The following is a 16,816-nucleotide window of genomic DNA, read 5'->3' as shown; positions in this document are numbered from 1 at the left end:
GGTCTATCGAGCATTGAAATATTTCCTCCCAGACCTGAGAGGTCACCATGTGTTGGTGCGCACCGACAACACATCAGTGGTCTCTTATATCAATCACCAGGGGGGTCTGCGTTCGCGCCCCTTGTACAAACTGGCACACCAGATCCTTCTGTGGTCCCAGGGCAAGCTCCTCTCGATCAGAGCAGCGTATATTCCTGGGAGATTGAATGTGGGAGCAGACATACTGTCGAGACAGGGGCCGAGGCCCGGGGAATGGATGCTTCACCCCGAGGTGGTGAAGCAGATATGGAGAGTATTTGGTACAGCCCAGGTGGACCTCTTTGCGACTCAGGAGACATCGCAATGTCCCCTCTGGTTCTCTCTAGTTCATCCAGCTCCTCTGGGACTGGACGCTATGGTACAGACCTGGCCGAGGCTTCGTCTGTACGCTTTTCCCCCTATCGCTCTGCTCCCGGGAGTTCTGGCGAGAGTACGCCGGGACGGGGCCCGTCTACTACTAGTAGCCCCGTTCTGGCCGGGCCGAGTATGGTTCTCAGATCTAGTCTCGCTCCTCGACGGCTCTCCTTGGGAGATACCGATCAGGACAGACCTACTCTCACAGGCGCAGGGCACGATAATTCACCCTCGCCCGGAGTTGTGGAAGCTGTGGGTGTGGCCCCTGAGGGGGCACAGCTGTTAGCAGCTGGTCTCTCAACCGAGGTTGTTGAGACCCTACTCCAATCCAGAGCTCCCTCTACGAGGAAACTGTACGCCCTGAAGTGGAAGCTCTTCACTTCATGGTGCAGAGACCGCCAGCTTGACCCAGCAGACTGCCCAGTTGGTACAGTTCTGGAGTTTTTACAAGCCAGGCTCTCTGCGGGGTTATCCCACTCCACCTTAAAGGTTTACGTGGCGGCCATAGCTGCTTTCCACGTCCCTTTCAATGGTCAGTCAGTGGGTAGACACCCCCTAGTTACACGTTTCCTCCGCGGTGCGCTGAGGCTGAGACCTCCAGTACGATCCCGTGTTCCCCCCTGGGATTTGGTTGTGGTTCTAGAGGCTCTTTGTAAAGCTCCATTCGAGCCAATACAAGATATCTCAGATAGACATCTGACACTTAAAACTGCCCTATTACTGGCAATCACCTCACTAAAGAGAGTTGGAGATCTTCAGGCCCTTTCGGTGGCCCCTACCTACTTAGACTTTGCCCCTGGTATGGCCAAAGCATTCTTATACCCTCGAGCGGGTTACGTTCCGAAGGTTCCCTCTGTTACACCACAGCCTATCGTACTGCAGGCCTTCTGTCCTCCTCCCTTTCGGGAGCCAGACCAAGAGAAGCTAAACTGTATGTGTCCAGTGCGAGCACTGGACGCATACGTCCACAGAGCTGCCCTGTGGAGGAAATCAGACCAATTGCTTGTTTGCTACGGTCCTTCTAACAAGGGTTCTCCTGCCACCAAGCAGACCCTTAGTCGTTGGATAGTCGAGGCTATCAACTTCTCCTATGAGTCCTCTGGTCTTCCCCCTCCTTTGGGGGCCAAGGCTCACTCTACTCGGAGTATGGCGGCCTCCAAGGCCTTCTCAGCAGGTGTGTCCCTCTTGGACATCTGCAACGCTGCGGGGTGGTCCACGCCCTCCACATTTGTCCGATTTTACGATCTTGACATGCGAGCCACACCGGGCTCTTCTGTTCTCTCGTCTTAGCTGTGCTCTTTTGACTACACACTAGGCAGGGATTTGGAAGTCTGGCAGCGTGGGCACATCGTTCCCCAAAAGCGTTTCGACGCAGCTCGAGTTCCTGAAAAGGAACGTCTCAAGGTTACGTATGTAACCCTAGTTCCTTGAAGGAACGAGATGCTGCGTCGCAGAGCCATACTCCCGGCACCCCTGCCGGCGCTTGCTTCCCTACTCGAAGCTGAAGCCAGCTGCACGGCACGTGCTTTTATAGCTTCCTGGTCGCTACGTCACCCCGCCCGTGACGTCACGCCTTTCCGATGGACTGATTGCACACGATATTCAGAGTCGGTCTCGTCAGGGACGTTCCCCAAAAGCGTTTCGACGCAGCGTCTCGTTCCTTCAAGGAACTAGGGTTACATACGTAACCTTGAGACGTTTTTGCAAACACGTTTCTGGTCTGATGTCAAAGAAATACTTGAGGATTCCTGATGGTATACTGTGGGGGCACATAAAACAAAAAAGGTTGGGAAAGCCTGGCCTAAATTGAAGTCATATGTCTTCTTATGCCCTCAAAACACATCAAATATTGAAGGCAAGATACTGAAGATAGTTAAACCTCAACACAAAGTGCATGCACTCTATCATCACACTGTTAATACCCACATTGGCCAAATCGCACCCTGTGCCTGTGGCGCTGGAGCCATAACTCACGCAGAAGTGGAGAGAGCTCTCACAGAGTAAACACTGGAAGCGTGTGATGTATTTGCCCAGCTGGGAGGCTCAAGTGGGCATTACAGAGACAGCTTGGACACTTCTTCCCTGTCCTGTTGCTTTCGTTTGAGTTTCAAATGAGCCACATGATTATTATAGCCCTGTATCAAACACACTGAACAAAACAGGCTATTCTAAACAGCTACGCAGAGAGGACACCTGATTTACATGTTTCTTGTGTAGGACAGAGTAAAAGGTCATTTTACAAAACAGGTGCCACCTGTGTCCCTGATATGCATATGTGTAAATAAATTTAATTTAATGAATATGTGAAGGCAGATTTTACTATGTGTCAGCACAGAACATTGTGGAACATGGGAATGGAAAATAATATGAGATTATATATATATATATATATATATATACATATGAGAAAAAATATATTTAAACGCTTGTGTTCTCTCGCAAAAGTTTTGCAAATGCAAAAATGCAATGTTTGCATTTGCAAACAAACACAAAAGTTCTGCTTCCATTGTTTTTAATTTTAATTGTATTTTATTATGTATCTTAGTTTATTTATATATTTTTTATTGGCATATTGTATATTGTAACATCTTTGATATGGTCCTTAGTTCGTCTGTCAATCCTATCAGCATCATACAGTGTATTTTTAATACATTTTTATTTCATAAATCAAAAACTTTATCTTAATGGCATCATTATGCTTTTAATGAGTAAATCTGAAGGAATATGCATAAAAATATACATCCATAAAAACATCACTTTTAAATGATCTTTCTAAGAAGAAATTTTGTTTCTTAATTTTGAGCTCAAGGCTTGTCAAATTAAACTGTGACTGTCAACCCTGTTACATTTAATACAGTTATTATGTCCCAAAATGCTTTTATTTGGCTTTTTGTTTAATTAGCAGGCTCTTAAACACATTATTTATCTGATAAAATGTTTAAAATCTAGTGAAACTGAACTTTTAAAATCAAACTGGGAAAGGCACCCGTTTCATCAAATGATTCAAAAAAAAAAAAAAAGAAAGCAGGGCTGAAGTACAAAAGCTGATGCCATGTGACATGACACTAACTTTCAGTAATCTTGTCTCATAAGATCCAAGAGCTCACTATTCCCTTCAGCCCAAGGGATTTCAAACATGGTTAACTGTCTTAAGCATACAGATCTGTCCTGATAAAGAACTTCTGGAATCTGAACATTCCAATTTTACAAAAGCATTAAATTTCTTCAAAACTTCAAATTCTATTTGTGAATAAACATTCCTAATGAAACCACACCCAAATATGATGCATCACACAAACAAATAATATATTGCAGTATAATGGAAAATATCATGTAATATATTAGGCATATATTCTTATATATGTTTATTTTTTCCAATATATTGCAATATATTAAAAGCGCCAATCATTTGTATATTTTGCAATATATTATGTAATATATCATCAATATATTATTAAATGTATTCAAATATATAATATATTAGAAAATAAAAAGGGAAAACCTTTCCACACATCTTTATTCCTTTAGTGCCACCAGGAAAACTGAGTGGCATTTGCATTTAAAGGGATAAATCACAGTCTGTGATGACAAGAAGCCATAAGCCTCACACAAGTTATAAGAGTGACATTTTTCACACAATCATAAATTGAGTGACACAAATGTAGAGGTCTTAAAATCACACTAATCATAGTTGGATCTACATGTCTATATAATACAACAATTACCAGCTGTTAAATAGTTTTTGATCACAAAACATACAATAAAAAAGGTAAGAATTTCTTATCAAATTCATTCAGATAATAATAATATATATTATTAGTTTTTTTTAATAATTTAAAACAGACATTACCAGTACTTAATGGTGTTTATAAGGACCTGTTGCACAACTGAAGACACTTAAATGCGAGCATCATACAGATAACTTTACTCACCCAGTGGCTCTGTTTCAGACGTCTTTGTGAATCCACGCGTGCTTTTATAAACTGTCATATTCCATCACAGTTAGTCGGAGACTGAAGTGCTCTTCTCTGCCCTGTGCCACAGTCAAACAACTGCAGTAAGCAGCAGATCATCTGTTGATGTATAGTGCACCGGCGCTCTGAGTCTCTGCCTGTCCAACGCACGTGAGTCTGAAACAAACCAAAACAGAACAACAGCGTCACTCGGTGTTTCAACGCACATTACTGCACTTAGACAAAATTAGTGCCAAAGAATTATTATTATTATTTTTATTTTTATTTTTTGCACAAAAATGAGCTGATTATATTACATATTTAATACTGTGCAATTATATATGAAATATATGCATATATTATTTTATTTGCAATATTCGTTCAGAATAAAAGGTGCAAAGTTGGGTGGTAACCCAATTTGCAAAAGCTATAAGGTACATCTTGGGACCTTACTTACCCCAAAATGGTACACAATAGTAGTTCAAAAGAACATATTGCAGTTTTTCTGAATTACTAAAACACATTTCTTTAAACCATAATGTTCTTAAAACCTTAAACACAAATCCAAATGCTGAAACTAAATTCACAAAACCTCTGACTCTTTCATCAAAATCAAACAATCGCTGCGAAACCATTTAACTTGCACTCAAAATCAAACGGTTCTCTCAGGTCACACTCACATGAGTCAATAAAGAAAACAATGCAGAGCATTCATTAGACACTACAGAGAAAAATGGACAAGACAGCATCCATAACATTTCAGAAAAAAATAGTGCATTGAGTAAACAATTTTGTAATTCTGTAAAAAAGTATAGTAATTGCAAGTATGGTGAAAATATTGTATAGGCCTATTGTCTATAGTATTGTGCTAAACATTGAATGGTACTGGATGTTTGTATATATTCAGCACTTGGATACTGCAAAAATACTGCAGTCCAACTGCAAAGGTCAAAATGGTAAAAAGAAATAAAAAAAAAACTCTAAATAAACACTCAAATGCTGTAAGTTGTGCAATTGTAAAACCAGGGTCACTCTTTCTCAGCATCATGTCTTTGTGCTTGAGTCCAGCCTGAAGACTTTGACCACATCACAAGTAATGTTGTCTTTTTAGCAAGACAAAGAGAAAAATCCCTCTGGTCTGACAGATCCAGCCTTGATAACACTCTCTAAACCTTCCTGTTTCTCTCCTCATCCTCACTTCTTACATGTACTCTTCCTCCGCTCCTTCTCAGACTGTTTCCATCTATTGTTCGTTTTATCATTCAGTCACCTGTGCCACTTGTGCTCTCTGAACTGGCTCATATTTTGTACACTTGGTTTGATCACATCTTTAAAAACAAGTGTGGACAATTTTAAATCGTTGTGTGGCAACTGACAACTGTGCTTTATTTGTGTTTAGCATTTTGCAGCACAAATGCATCACAGTGTGATAAGTGTTTAAGTGAATAAGAATGTGTTTAGAGTTTTGCAAAAAGAGTGCATGAGATTTGCAAGCCTGAACGTGTTTAAGGTTAAGCAGGAAGACTGCTTTATTCAACAAATTGGTTTAAGCTAGTGAAAATTTGGTTCAGAGATAGTTTTTTAGGGTTTTAGCAATTCAGAAAAACTGTTATACGTTAAAAGTATAGATTATCACCTACAGTGTACATACTGTTACCTCTAGAAAGGCTACCGCCCTAGTGACAGTTTTGTACCTTTTTATGAGAGAAGTAGCCTAGGCTACTTTGCACATGCATGTGTCAGTTGTTACATTAAGCAAAATAGGCCTAGTACCGTGTCAGAAATAGAAATGGATGATAGCTGATTATGAATTTACTGGTTAGGAATAGTCGTCTGATCTGAGACCACCAGGTTCCTTGAATATTCTCAGTCTGAGACTTCTCTATATCACTAGATGGCGCTAGATCACCATAATATACTGCATCCTGCTGGATCTGTGTGTCTCTAGTAAAGTGAAGGAAACCATTTTAAGCCAAAGAGCCATATTCTCCATATTTGGTTATCTTTGCATTTGTCAAAAAGAGCCATTTTGTGTGCATGTGTGTGTGTGTGTGTGTGTGTGTGTGTGTGTGTGTGTGTGTGTGTGTGTGTGTGTGTGTGTGTGTGTGTGTTTGTGAATGAGTGTGTGAATGAGTGAACAATGCACATTGCTTACACAGTAGCTACAGTTTCTGTAACACAGTGAATCTCTTTGTCCCTATGTTTTGTTTGTTATAATGAGTGGATTATATACATATATAAATTTTTTTACATAAAACATACTCTATATTCATACAATGTACTCTATACCACATATCAGACTCTTTCAGCATAAATGTGGTCTTTAAGATGTAGAAGGCCCAAAGATAAGCTGATAGGCTAAATAAATTTTAAGACTAGACTATCTTCTATTCTATTCTAAAGATCCTCAGCTTTAGTCTGCTAAATTAAATGAAATATAGCTTGCATTCAGTGATCTTACATGACAATATCCTGTGGGTTATTGATGTTACCGGCATTTATTGAGCTGTTCTGCCCCTTAACAGTTACAGGAAGGCCAGTTCCTTTACAGATGATGCGAATTCAGCTCAATAGCAAGCAAGAAAACTAAAAAAAGTTTCACAATACAATTTAATCTATTTCAATTCAGTGACACAAAGCAAAAACAAGACACAAACATTGCTGGTTATCAAGACACATGTGATAAATAAAATAGCTTATTGGACACTGCTGAATGAGTTTGTAAAGTTGAGTGCACAGCAGAGGAAAGGAGCTGGTGGTTTGCTGCTGTAGACACAACCACATGCAGACAGTGGTGAAATTTTTGACAGCTTGTGTTTCCGATGACTTTGCATACTTTGGTGTTAAACAGACTTCAGTACTGAAGGCAGTTAATGCTTGTTTTCAGAATTATTTTGCTGAATTATTTTATTGCAGTAAGAGAAATCCCACACATAATTTTTGTAGAAAATACTGAACTTCAGGGAGAAGAAAAGCGTTATAAAAAATTGCATTTTGGTCAGCTGTAACATATTAAAGAGAATTAAAACAAAAACTACTACTGTCAGTATTTTACAACTATAACATATTATTGGAAATGCATGAAAATAAAATAAAATAAAAATAATACCAAACAGGATTATGCTACTGCCAATAATTTACAACCACAACGTTATCATTGAAAACTCATAATATAAAAATACAATAAAATAACAACCATTATTGTCAATATTTCACAGTTATAACATGTTATTCTTGAAAACTCATAAAATAAAATAAAATAAAATAAAATAAAGAAATAAAATAGTACTTAAATATCTTTGATATCTTAAATTATTATTGTCAATAATTTATACTATAACGTTATTACTGAAAATTCATAAAATTAAATAATATATATACAAACAAAAACAATTTCTATAACATGTTATTATTGAAAATGCATACAGTTAAAAAATAAATGAAATAAAATAATTGAAAATTTAATTATAATTAAAAAGAAAAAAATAACATTACAATTATTATTAAAAATGTCTAATGTCTATTTTTAATGTCTTTTAATGCTTAGGTTGGTTGTCACTCTTAAATCAGTCCTAGATTTCATCATGGAAAAAATAAATAAATGATGTTGATAATCTTAGCAGATGCAGGATTGAGTTTTTCTTAAATGGTTCAGTGGGCAGCATGTGCTTTCTGTCAGGCATGTGCCTCACATATTCGCTGGATGAAAATAATGATTTGCAAGACTCTTGTTCAGTCTGTTGTTATTGATTTACTCTTAAGCAGTTGTTATGAAATGTTCCCAGCATAAGTGCGAGCGATAATTGAGAGTAAAAGATAATTAATGTACTCCTACACCATCATTGTTTTGTTCCAACTTTCTGTTTAATCACTGTGGTTACACAGAAGTGTCGCTGTAGATTGGTAAAAGAGATGTGTGTTAAATATTCATGATTTGTGTGTAGGGGCTTCCATTGCTTGCCCTTGTCCCTCAATTGAATAATGCATAGGTCCGAGCTTGCATTGACTCTTGGGTTATGATTAGAAATTGATTGTTATGTGCAATCCGTTTGAGTGAGAGGACCTTGGGTCAGGGACTGAGGTTATTGGCCACATCCTTCTTTGAGCCATAAATCAAAACACACATTCTGAGTGCAGGGGTGAAGCAAGACTCACCTCTTGCACTTCAGAGTCTGCGCATGCAACCTTAGGGTGCTTTATAATTCCCCAGCTTTTTGGAAATGAGTGAATAATCTGGGCAAATGGAGTGACGTGTGTCTGGGCATTTTCAGCATCCTGTGTCCACACTGCCAGAGTGTATTATTAACTTCAGGGTCAGCAAGTCAGGCCCTTCTCTGAAAAGAAGCAGAGCAAGTTTCCACTGAAGCTGCTGTGGAATACAGCACACAGAACTGATCAGTCCAGCGAGACAAGAGTTTATATTCAAACCTCTCAAAGGATCTGAAAATGTATTATTTGGGACTATATTGTGAAAGCTATACAAATACATTTATGTATGGTCAAGGCTACTCATACTTTTTTGATTAATGAATAAACTAAGATCTGTTGTTGACATTATTTGAAGACACTTTCAAGCTTGGCTCTAAACATACACTTAAATTAAAAGTTTTATTTTTTATTTTTTTTTAAGAATATATATTTTTAAGAGCATCCCATTTGAAATGGGAAAAACATATTTGGTGTCACTTTTATGAAGATATAAAAGAATTCCATTTCAAATCAGTGCTGCATGCTCTTAATTTTTTTAATCTTTTAAAAATCCTGAAAAAAAAAGATTTCTCAGCTCAACTTTTTCAGCTTAATAAAACAACAGACAAGCTGATTCACACAATGAACTGACTTCCCACATTAATAGCACTGAATGGAAGCTTGTGGTACACTTGAGTCTCCAGACTCGCTCTATAATTATCCTGTGGGATTCGCCAATGAATTACAATTCCTGAGTAACAGTAATGACAACTGAGAGCAATTAAATAGACAGCACAAGTACCCATCATCACACTACACTGTTAATCTGACTTTTCCAAATGCAAAAATATTTATATTCTTGAAGCTGAGTGAAGTAAGAGGTAAGTCTGTCCATGCCGTGAGATCTTTGGTACAGTCTTTCTGAGAGGTCTGAGAGGGAGGGCAAGAGAAAGCTTGACACTTTGTGTAGCGAGAGGTCAGCGGGGTCAAGGAGGGCAGGAAAAATAACTGATAGCAAATAAGTGTGCATGACTGAAGAACACGAGGTGACAGGAGGTGGGACGTCCTGCAGGTTCAGGGGTGTGGGAGGAGACCATCTGGATAATAAACCCAACTCTGAGGGCAAGTTATATCTGTTCCAATGAGCATTGTAATTGTAAGTATGTTTTTGTAATACATAATCATAAAGGAGCTAATACATATACAATAAAAACAACAGATTTAATTAAAAGATTATTTACAATTATTTATTGTCAAAGAAAGTACAAAAAATAGCACTTGAGGGCAAGAATAACTGTAATATATAAGAAGTTATGTGTTTGATTTGATGTTTATCATCCAGTGAAAACTAATCATTAGCCACCAATGAACATCTATGTGATCATTTGCAGTAAATTATTTGCATTTGTTCTTAAAATAACTCATTTGAATTGATCCCAGATGTTGACAAACGACAAAAACAATGTGTTCTTAGCACAGTATGTTCTTCTACAAAAAGGTACAGAACAGGGTGTGAGGCTTGGGTGTGATATCATAGCTGAAGCTTCATAAAACAACAACAAGCATTCCATACAAAATTATGGCGAGAGCATGAAAGGTCGTGGATTTTGAGGTGAAGATTCATGTGCTTTTGAATGTGAATCCTAATATTTCATTTTCACCAGGAAGGATATTCAAAATGACAACTGGGCCACACATATGGAGGCCAAAAGCATATTCATGAAGTGTAAATCAATTTTTATTTCCTTTCAACAAGGACAGCTATGCAATTATTAAGTCATTCAATCTAGTTAGCATAATGAATTTCGAAAGAGTTTACACGTAGATTTATTACAGTACCCAGTTTATAAAACATCCATTAACATTGATGCAATGAATTATTAATGAACTTTAATTAGAATTAATAATTGATTGTAAAACAGTTCTAACAGCTTTAGACTTCAGCATAAACCTCTTTAATGGTGAGACAGTGCCATTACCTCTAAACAGAGCACCCAGTGGGACAATTACAGTCTTGACTCAGAGTTTGTCAGAGCATTAACCCTGCCTGGGTGGCACTAATGTGTCATTAAGTGGTTGCTTCATCATGTTTACTGACAGTAGACGTCTTGTCACCTACTGAGCAAACTGTAAAAAAAAAAAACACTGTGCACTTAAATGCTTTGGTTTCACATGCTTTATCTCATTCACGCAGGTGTGAATACTGATGAGTCAATGATGGTCTTGAGCTGTGGTCTGAGTCTGAATATATAGAGAGTGAGTTCTTTTAGAGCAGGAAACAGCTCAATCCTTCCTGAGAATGGAGCAGCTGTTGATGTTTTATGTATAACCTTATTAGGACAGCATATGAGACAGACTTGGCTTATGGCCTAACAATCTGACAAACATAATCAAAAGCAGACTGAAGTCTTGGAGCACTGACATTTGTTCTGTTCCAAAACTTATAGCGAAGAATTTCTTTCTTCTCTAGAACATGACCTTCAAACTTCAAACTCTTTCGAACACCAATTATGAGTCTGTTGCGTGTGGTGGTATTTGCATGTTCCAGATCGGTCACTTATGAGGTTCCATGATGGCTTTAGTTGATATATATAGAAACGTGTTAGCAGTTTGTGTAACACAATGGCTTCAAAATTAATGTCTAAGATAGGGTTATCATAAAAAGCCTCTCAATGATATTAAAATAACACTGGTCTGAGGTCTGTGTAATTTACATGTTCAACAATTTAGGGTCATAAGATTATTTATATTTTTAAAACTATTTGCTCAGAGACTGAATTTATTTGAGCAAAAAAAAGTGTATTTGTCAAATAATATTACATAGTATTGTTGTACAATATTATGTAATATTGTGAACTATTATTACAATTTATTTATTATATTATATTACAGTTATTTGTATATATTTACATATTAATATGTTTAAATTATAGATATTATAATTTATTTTAGAATTTATATTTTATAGTTTATGTAAAGTTGAATTTCTCAATTGAAAATTCACAAAGCTGAAAAAAATTAATATTCTATATTTAAAATGTATATATTATAGAGTTGTCTCAATTAAAGGCACAATATGCAAGATTTTTTTTTTAAATATTTATATCCAAAAACCACTAGAACGCTGTTATATATTTCGCTGACCTGTGTACTTATGTTATCCCTAATGTTTTGAAGAATGTTTAAATCCAGAGAAATAAGCAATTTCATTGTGTCTCTTGCCAAGTGATGACACACACCCTCGATTTTGTTTTGTAGAAAACATGGAAACGCCAAAGACGCTTTAGTATTTTATGCTTTTTATTAGACAGGTGGCGACCGTACAGAGTAACATTGTAACAGAACTTTCACATTTCAAATGTATCTAGTATGATAAAACAGCGCTGAAATGTCTGCAATGGTTTCTAAATCGCTACAAAACTAATGAGAATCTTTTTTACACAGAGAGCAAAAATAGCGATGCGTATAATACATATTTAGATATTTACCTATAAAGTTTATCTGAACAACCTAAACCTATATGTGTTGTGTACCATGGTATAACATTGTTTTTTATTTATTTTTATGTGCACTTTATCTTGGGTTATCATGTAAATGCCATAGTAGGCCCACACAGGCTAAATATTATAAGTTTATTTTATACTATCACTACTGTAATAGGTCATGTTTTGAAAAGTAATTATGAGAAACTATAAATATTGCTAAGTTACATGGGGTGACAAATGGGGTAGGACTGAGGCAAACAAACAAAACCAATAAATGTTTAAAATAGTTTTTAGGTTCACATTATATGGGTCTTTATTCATTGTGGTGACAAATTGTGTCACTCTAATTTGCATCTGTTGCATATTTGTATTCTGTAGGGTAAAAACAATTTGTAAACTGTTACACTAGTTTAAAAATACACATTTGAGAAAAGCTTCCAGTAAGGAGGTATCAAAGGGGTATGTTATCGCAACAATTTTAACAAATGAAGTGCTAATATTGTGAATATAGGTTTTATTTAGCATGCACAATTTAACCTATTTAAAAAAAATACATATTATATTAAAAAAAAAAATTTATCCCACAATTTAATTTCTGTGGTGTTGGAATAATTACTTTTATTTTAATCTGGTATTAATTAAAAATCTAAGGCCTGGTTTCATAGACAGGGCTTAGCCTAAACCAGGATTAGACCATAGTTCAATTAGGACATTTAAGTAATTCTTATAAACATGCCTTAGAAAAAAACATTACTGGTGTGCATCTTGAGACAAAACAAAGGCACTGATATATTTTAAGATCAATCAGTACAAGTTTCTTTCATTTGAAACAACTCAGACTTGCATTTTAGTCTAGGACTAGGCTTAAGCCTTGTCTGTGAAACCGGGGGTAAATGTTTTGAAGCTCCCATTTTTCAGAATATAACATATTAAAGAAAGTTTCAATAAATACCTTGCCACTTATATATGTATAAATTCACATCCTGATGTTCACATGAAAAAAAAAAAAGTCTTGTTCCCCTTGGTACAAAATCAGCAAATGTGTCTCTGTATATGGGCTGCGTGACAGTAAGGTGTCCCATAGCAGACAGTGCCAGGGGCTTGTTTGAGGACACAAGGGTTACAGGGCCCCCTGAGGAATGAGGCGACGAATGACACGTCATTGTTCTTCAGGACTCTCTGCCTGTCCATTTACGCGCTAGTGTTGACCTCATCGGCATCTGACGTGTTGTCTAAAATCTCTACCTCTAATCATGGCTGGCATGGCCTCATATTTACTGACAGCATGTAGTTGGGCTAAGGGCTGGTGTCTACATTAAGATGAAAATAACTGTGTGACGCTGAACAGAACAGCCATCCAGTGTGTTGGAGAGAGAGAGAGAGAGAGAGAGAGAGAGAGAGAGAGAGAGGAAATGGGTCTGTAATGTTATAATGATCCATGTAGTAATAGCCTAAATGGCGAAATATACTGCAGTTTACAAGTACAACAACATTCGTACTAAGGTGAAAACTAAATGTTTTAAATAAAATGAATTAAAAATATTTACAAACACTAGAACCGTGTATATCAGTCATACTGAAATAATACTGAATCAGTTTTGGCAACTGTAAATGACTGGTGAGGAAATGAAACAGTATTTTCATTTTTGAACTTTCCCAATAAGGAGATTGTTGTTCATCAAAAAAGAACCATGGTTCCTTCAGATGTTTTTTGTAACACTGGTGTGCTTTCAGAATTCAATGTATATCGTCTCTGTGAAAGCACATAGATACAGTCAGGTGCTGCAGGGCATGCTGGGACAGTGTGTGGAGGTCATGATGAGTGGGAAGGCAGTCCCTGTTTCAGCGACATGAGCTGTGACAGATTCATCCGGCTGGCAATGACAGATCAGAGTCCACAGTTTAGTTAGGAGAACGAAAGAACACCCTCATGGCTGAACAAACTCTAATCTGTGTGCTAATAGAGAGAAAGAAGAGTGGTTTATACGTTCTATTTATTTGGCTGTTTAAATGCATATGACATATATAAATAATTTGAAATGTAATATACACACACACACACATAAGAAACATTTATTATCATTGTTTGAAAATTGTGCTGCTTAACATTTTTATGTAAACTTTTACTACGATTTCTTTGATGAATAGAAAGTTCAAAAGAACAGCACTGATTTGAAAAAAATAAATATTTTATAACATTATAAATATTTTTACTTTCCCTTTTGCTATATATATATATATATATATATATATATATATATATATATATATATATATATATATATACCTTCTTCATTTTTTATTTTTTTTAATTGGTAATTCTGTTTCCTTGAATTTAAATTACAATTCTGCACAGCAATTCATACTGTGTTTAAAGTTACAAACCATATTGGACTTATAAAGTCATGCCAAACTGGCACACAACCCTACTGGCCATGCACCAGATCTTCAGAGAAATGGCCACTTATGGCAGGAAATGTGTTGCTTTTAAACTTCCGGAAGCATCTGAACAAAACAGTCTCGAGTCCCTCAGGTACTGCCGCTGAGATGAAAGCTGTAAGTGGTTTGAAGCTTCTTGAGATGTGTTGAATTTAGAGTGGCTAAGTACTTCCAGGACAAGGCACAGGTTTTCAACATCCACAAAGTATAATTCATTTCAAAATAGATTTATTCATTAGGTATCTTTCTCTCTCTCTCTCTCTCTCTTAACCTGGTCATCTTGTCTTAGTCATGGATAATTTCCAGATATGGGTGTCACAAGTTACTTGACTGATATCTGGTATGGGTCATGTCATGAAATCATAACTTGGTGGTTTGAAATTGTTTTCTGAACAAAAATAACAACCCAAGTTAGTTGGATTTACCAAAGGAGCCTGTTTTCATTGCTGTCAATCTTATCAGTGACTGGTCTAGAAACCTCAATATGACCTTGATTTTAAAGGTTTGAGCAACATTAGATGGTTCCCATGGTGATAGTGACCTGTGGAATAAGGACAACTGGAAGTAATGTTCACCATTCTCCTCTGCCTCCTGTGTAGTCTGATAATAAAATCCAAATATTAGATGATTCACTTCATCATTTACATACTTCTGATTTACACTGTAGATTATGAGCTCTGGCAGATAGGCACATTGGAGGGTCATGTGAAACGAACATGGGCTTTAAATCATACTGAGTATGGTGACTCACCCTCCTGGACATCACTTTTTTTCTTACCTGTGTGTGCCTCAGGCCAAAATTGCATTCGGACTGCATCGATAGCAGATGTTTGATTAAATAACTGTGCATCGATAATGCTGTGTTCATTATTGTAAATTACAAAAATGATTCATCAAATGTCACGCTGTATCGTCGGAGCAGCATCATTAAGGAACTTAATGAATGAAATATCACTTTCAAGATTATTTACTCATTTTCATTTAGTCTAAGCATCAGTGAAATAAGAGTGATATTTTTTAACCACTCAAGTGGGACTTTAGTACATTTTATATGTATTTTGAAATATGGAAAATATTTACTTCTGAATAAGCAATTAATGTGAACTAAAATATACTTCAATGTAATTTCAGTGTTTTAATTACCTAGTTACAATCAACACAATGTAACGCCACGCCAGCAGAGGGAGCCCTGACCGGAGTATTGACTGTTCACCACTCCCTCTGCTTCTACAGTCATTTCCTGTTTGGGACTATTTAATGTGTGCTAGCATGACACTTCACTGTGAAGTATTGCCAGTTAACCTGCCTTACGAAGCATTTTCCTTGTGAGTATTCTGACTGCCTGTTTGATCACGATTCTGCCTGTTACCTTATTCAAGTCTCTTGGATTGCCCCTTTGGATTTATTGCTTGATTGGACTGATGTTTGTGTTTGACCTGTTCGCCTGCCTACTCGTCTCTGTCTACTGGATAACCCCTGTGTATGTTGAAAGATCGGACTGCCCTTACGGTATTGACACTCTGCCTGGTTACACGACTCTGATTGTAAGATCTTCCTTTAATAAACTCCTGCAAATGGATTCACATTCTGCCTCAGCTTCTTCGTTACAGAATACTTCGCCTCAACTGAATCCAGCGGAAGTTTCTAACATGCATGCGGCGTTCGCTTATCAAAGTGAAGTCTTAAAGGGGTACCAAGATCAGTTGAGTAAACTTCAAGCAGTCAACAAGCACTTGACGAGCTACATGCAGTCACTTCCATCAACCACGCCTAGAGCGGTGAGTTTTGCACTACCCGATAAATTTTATGGTTCAGCTGATAGATGTTTGGGCTTTTTTCAACAATCAGGAAGACAGGTTTAATTCTGATGAAAAGAAATGTGCCATCATGATGTCTTTATTGTCTGGGAAGGCGATCGACTGGGCTGCAGCTGTTTGGGATACTGACATGAGATTCAGACGATCCTTTGACTATTTCCTGCAACAACTTCAAGAAGTGTTTGAATATCCCGCAGGGGGCAAGGATATATCAACTCAACTTCTGCAACTGTCGCAAGGAACCAGAACAGCCGCAGAGTACGCCATCTTGTTTCGCACCCTCGTTGCTCAGAGTGGGTGGAATGATGTTTCACTAAAAGCTGTATTCCAGAGAAGCCTCAACACGGATTTCCAGGCAGAGCTCATATGTAAAGGAGAACATTCATTGTTTACTGACTTCGTCACGCTCGCAATCAAGATGGATAATTTGATGAGACAGACTCCGCGAGGAAGGTATGTGAAGGAAATACCGCCTGTTATCCCGACTGTAATTAAAATGCCAGAAGAACCCATGCAAGTCAACGTTACCAAACTTTCAGAA

This window comes from Carassius carassius, chromosome 47 (genome assembly GCF_963082965.1).
Source record: "Carassius carassius chromosome 47, fCarCar2.1, whole genome shotgun sequence".
Taxonomy (NCBI): Eukaryota; Metazoa; Chordata; class Actinopteri; order Cypriniformes; family Cyprinidae; genus Carassius; species Carassius carassius.
Note: the sequence above shows the minus strand (reverse complement) of the source record.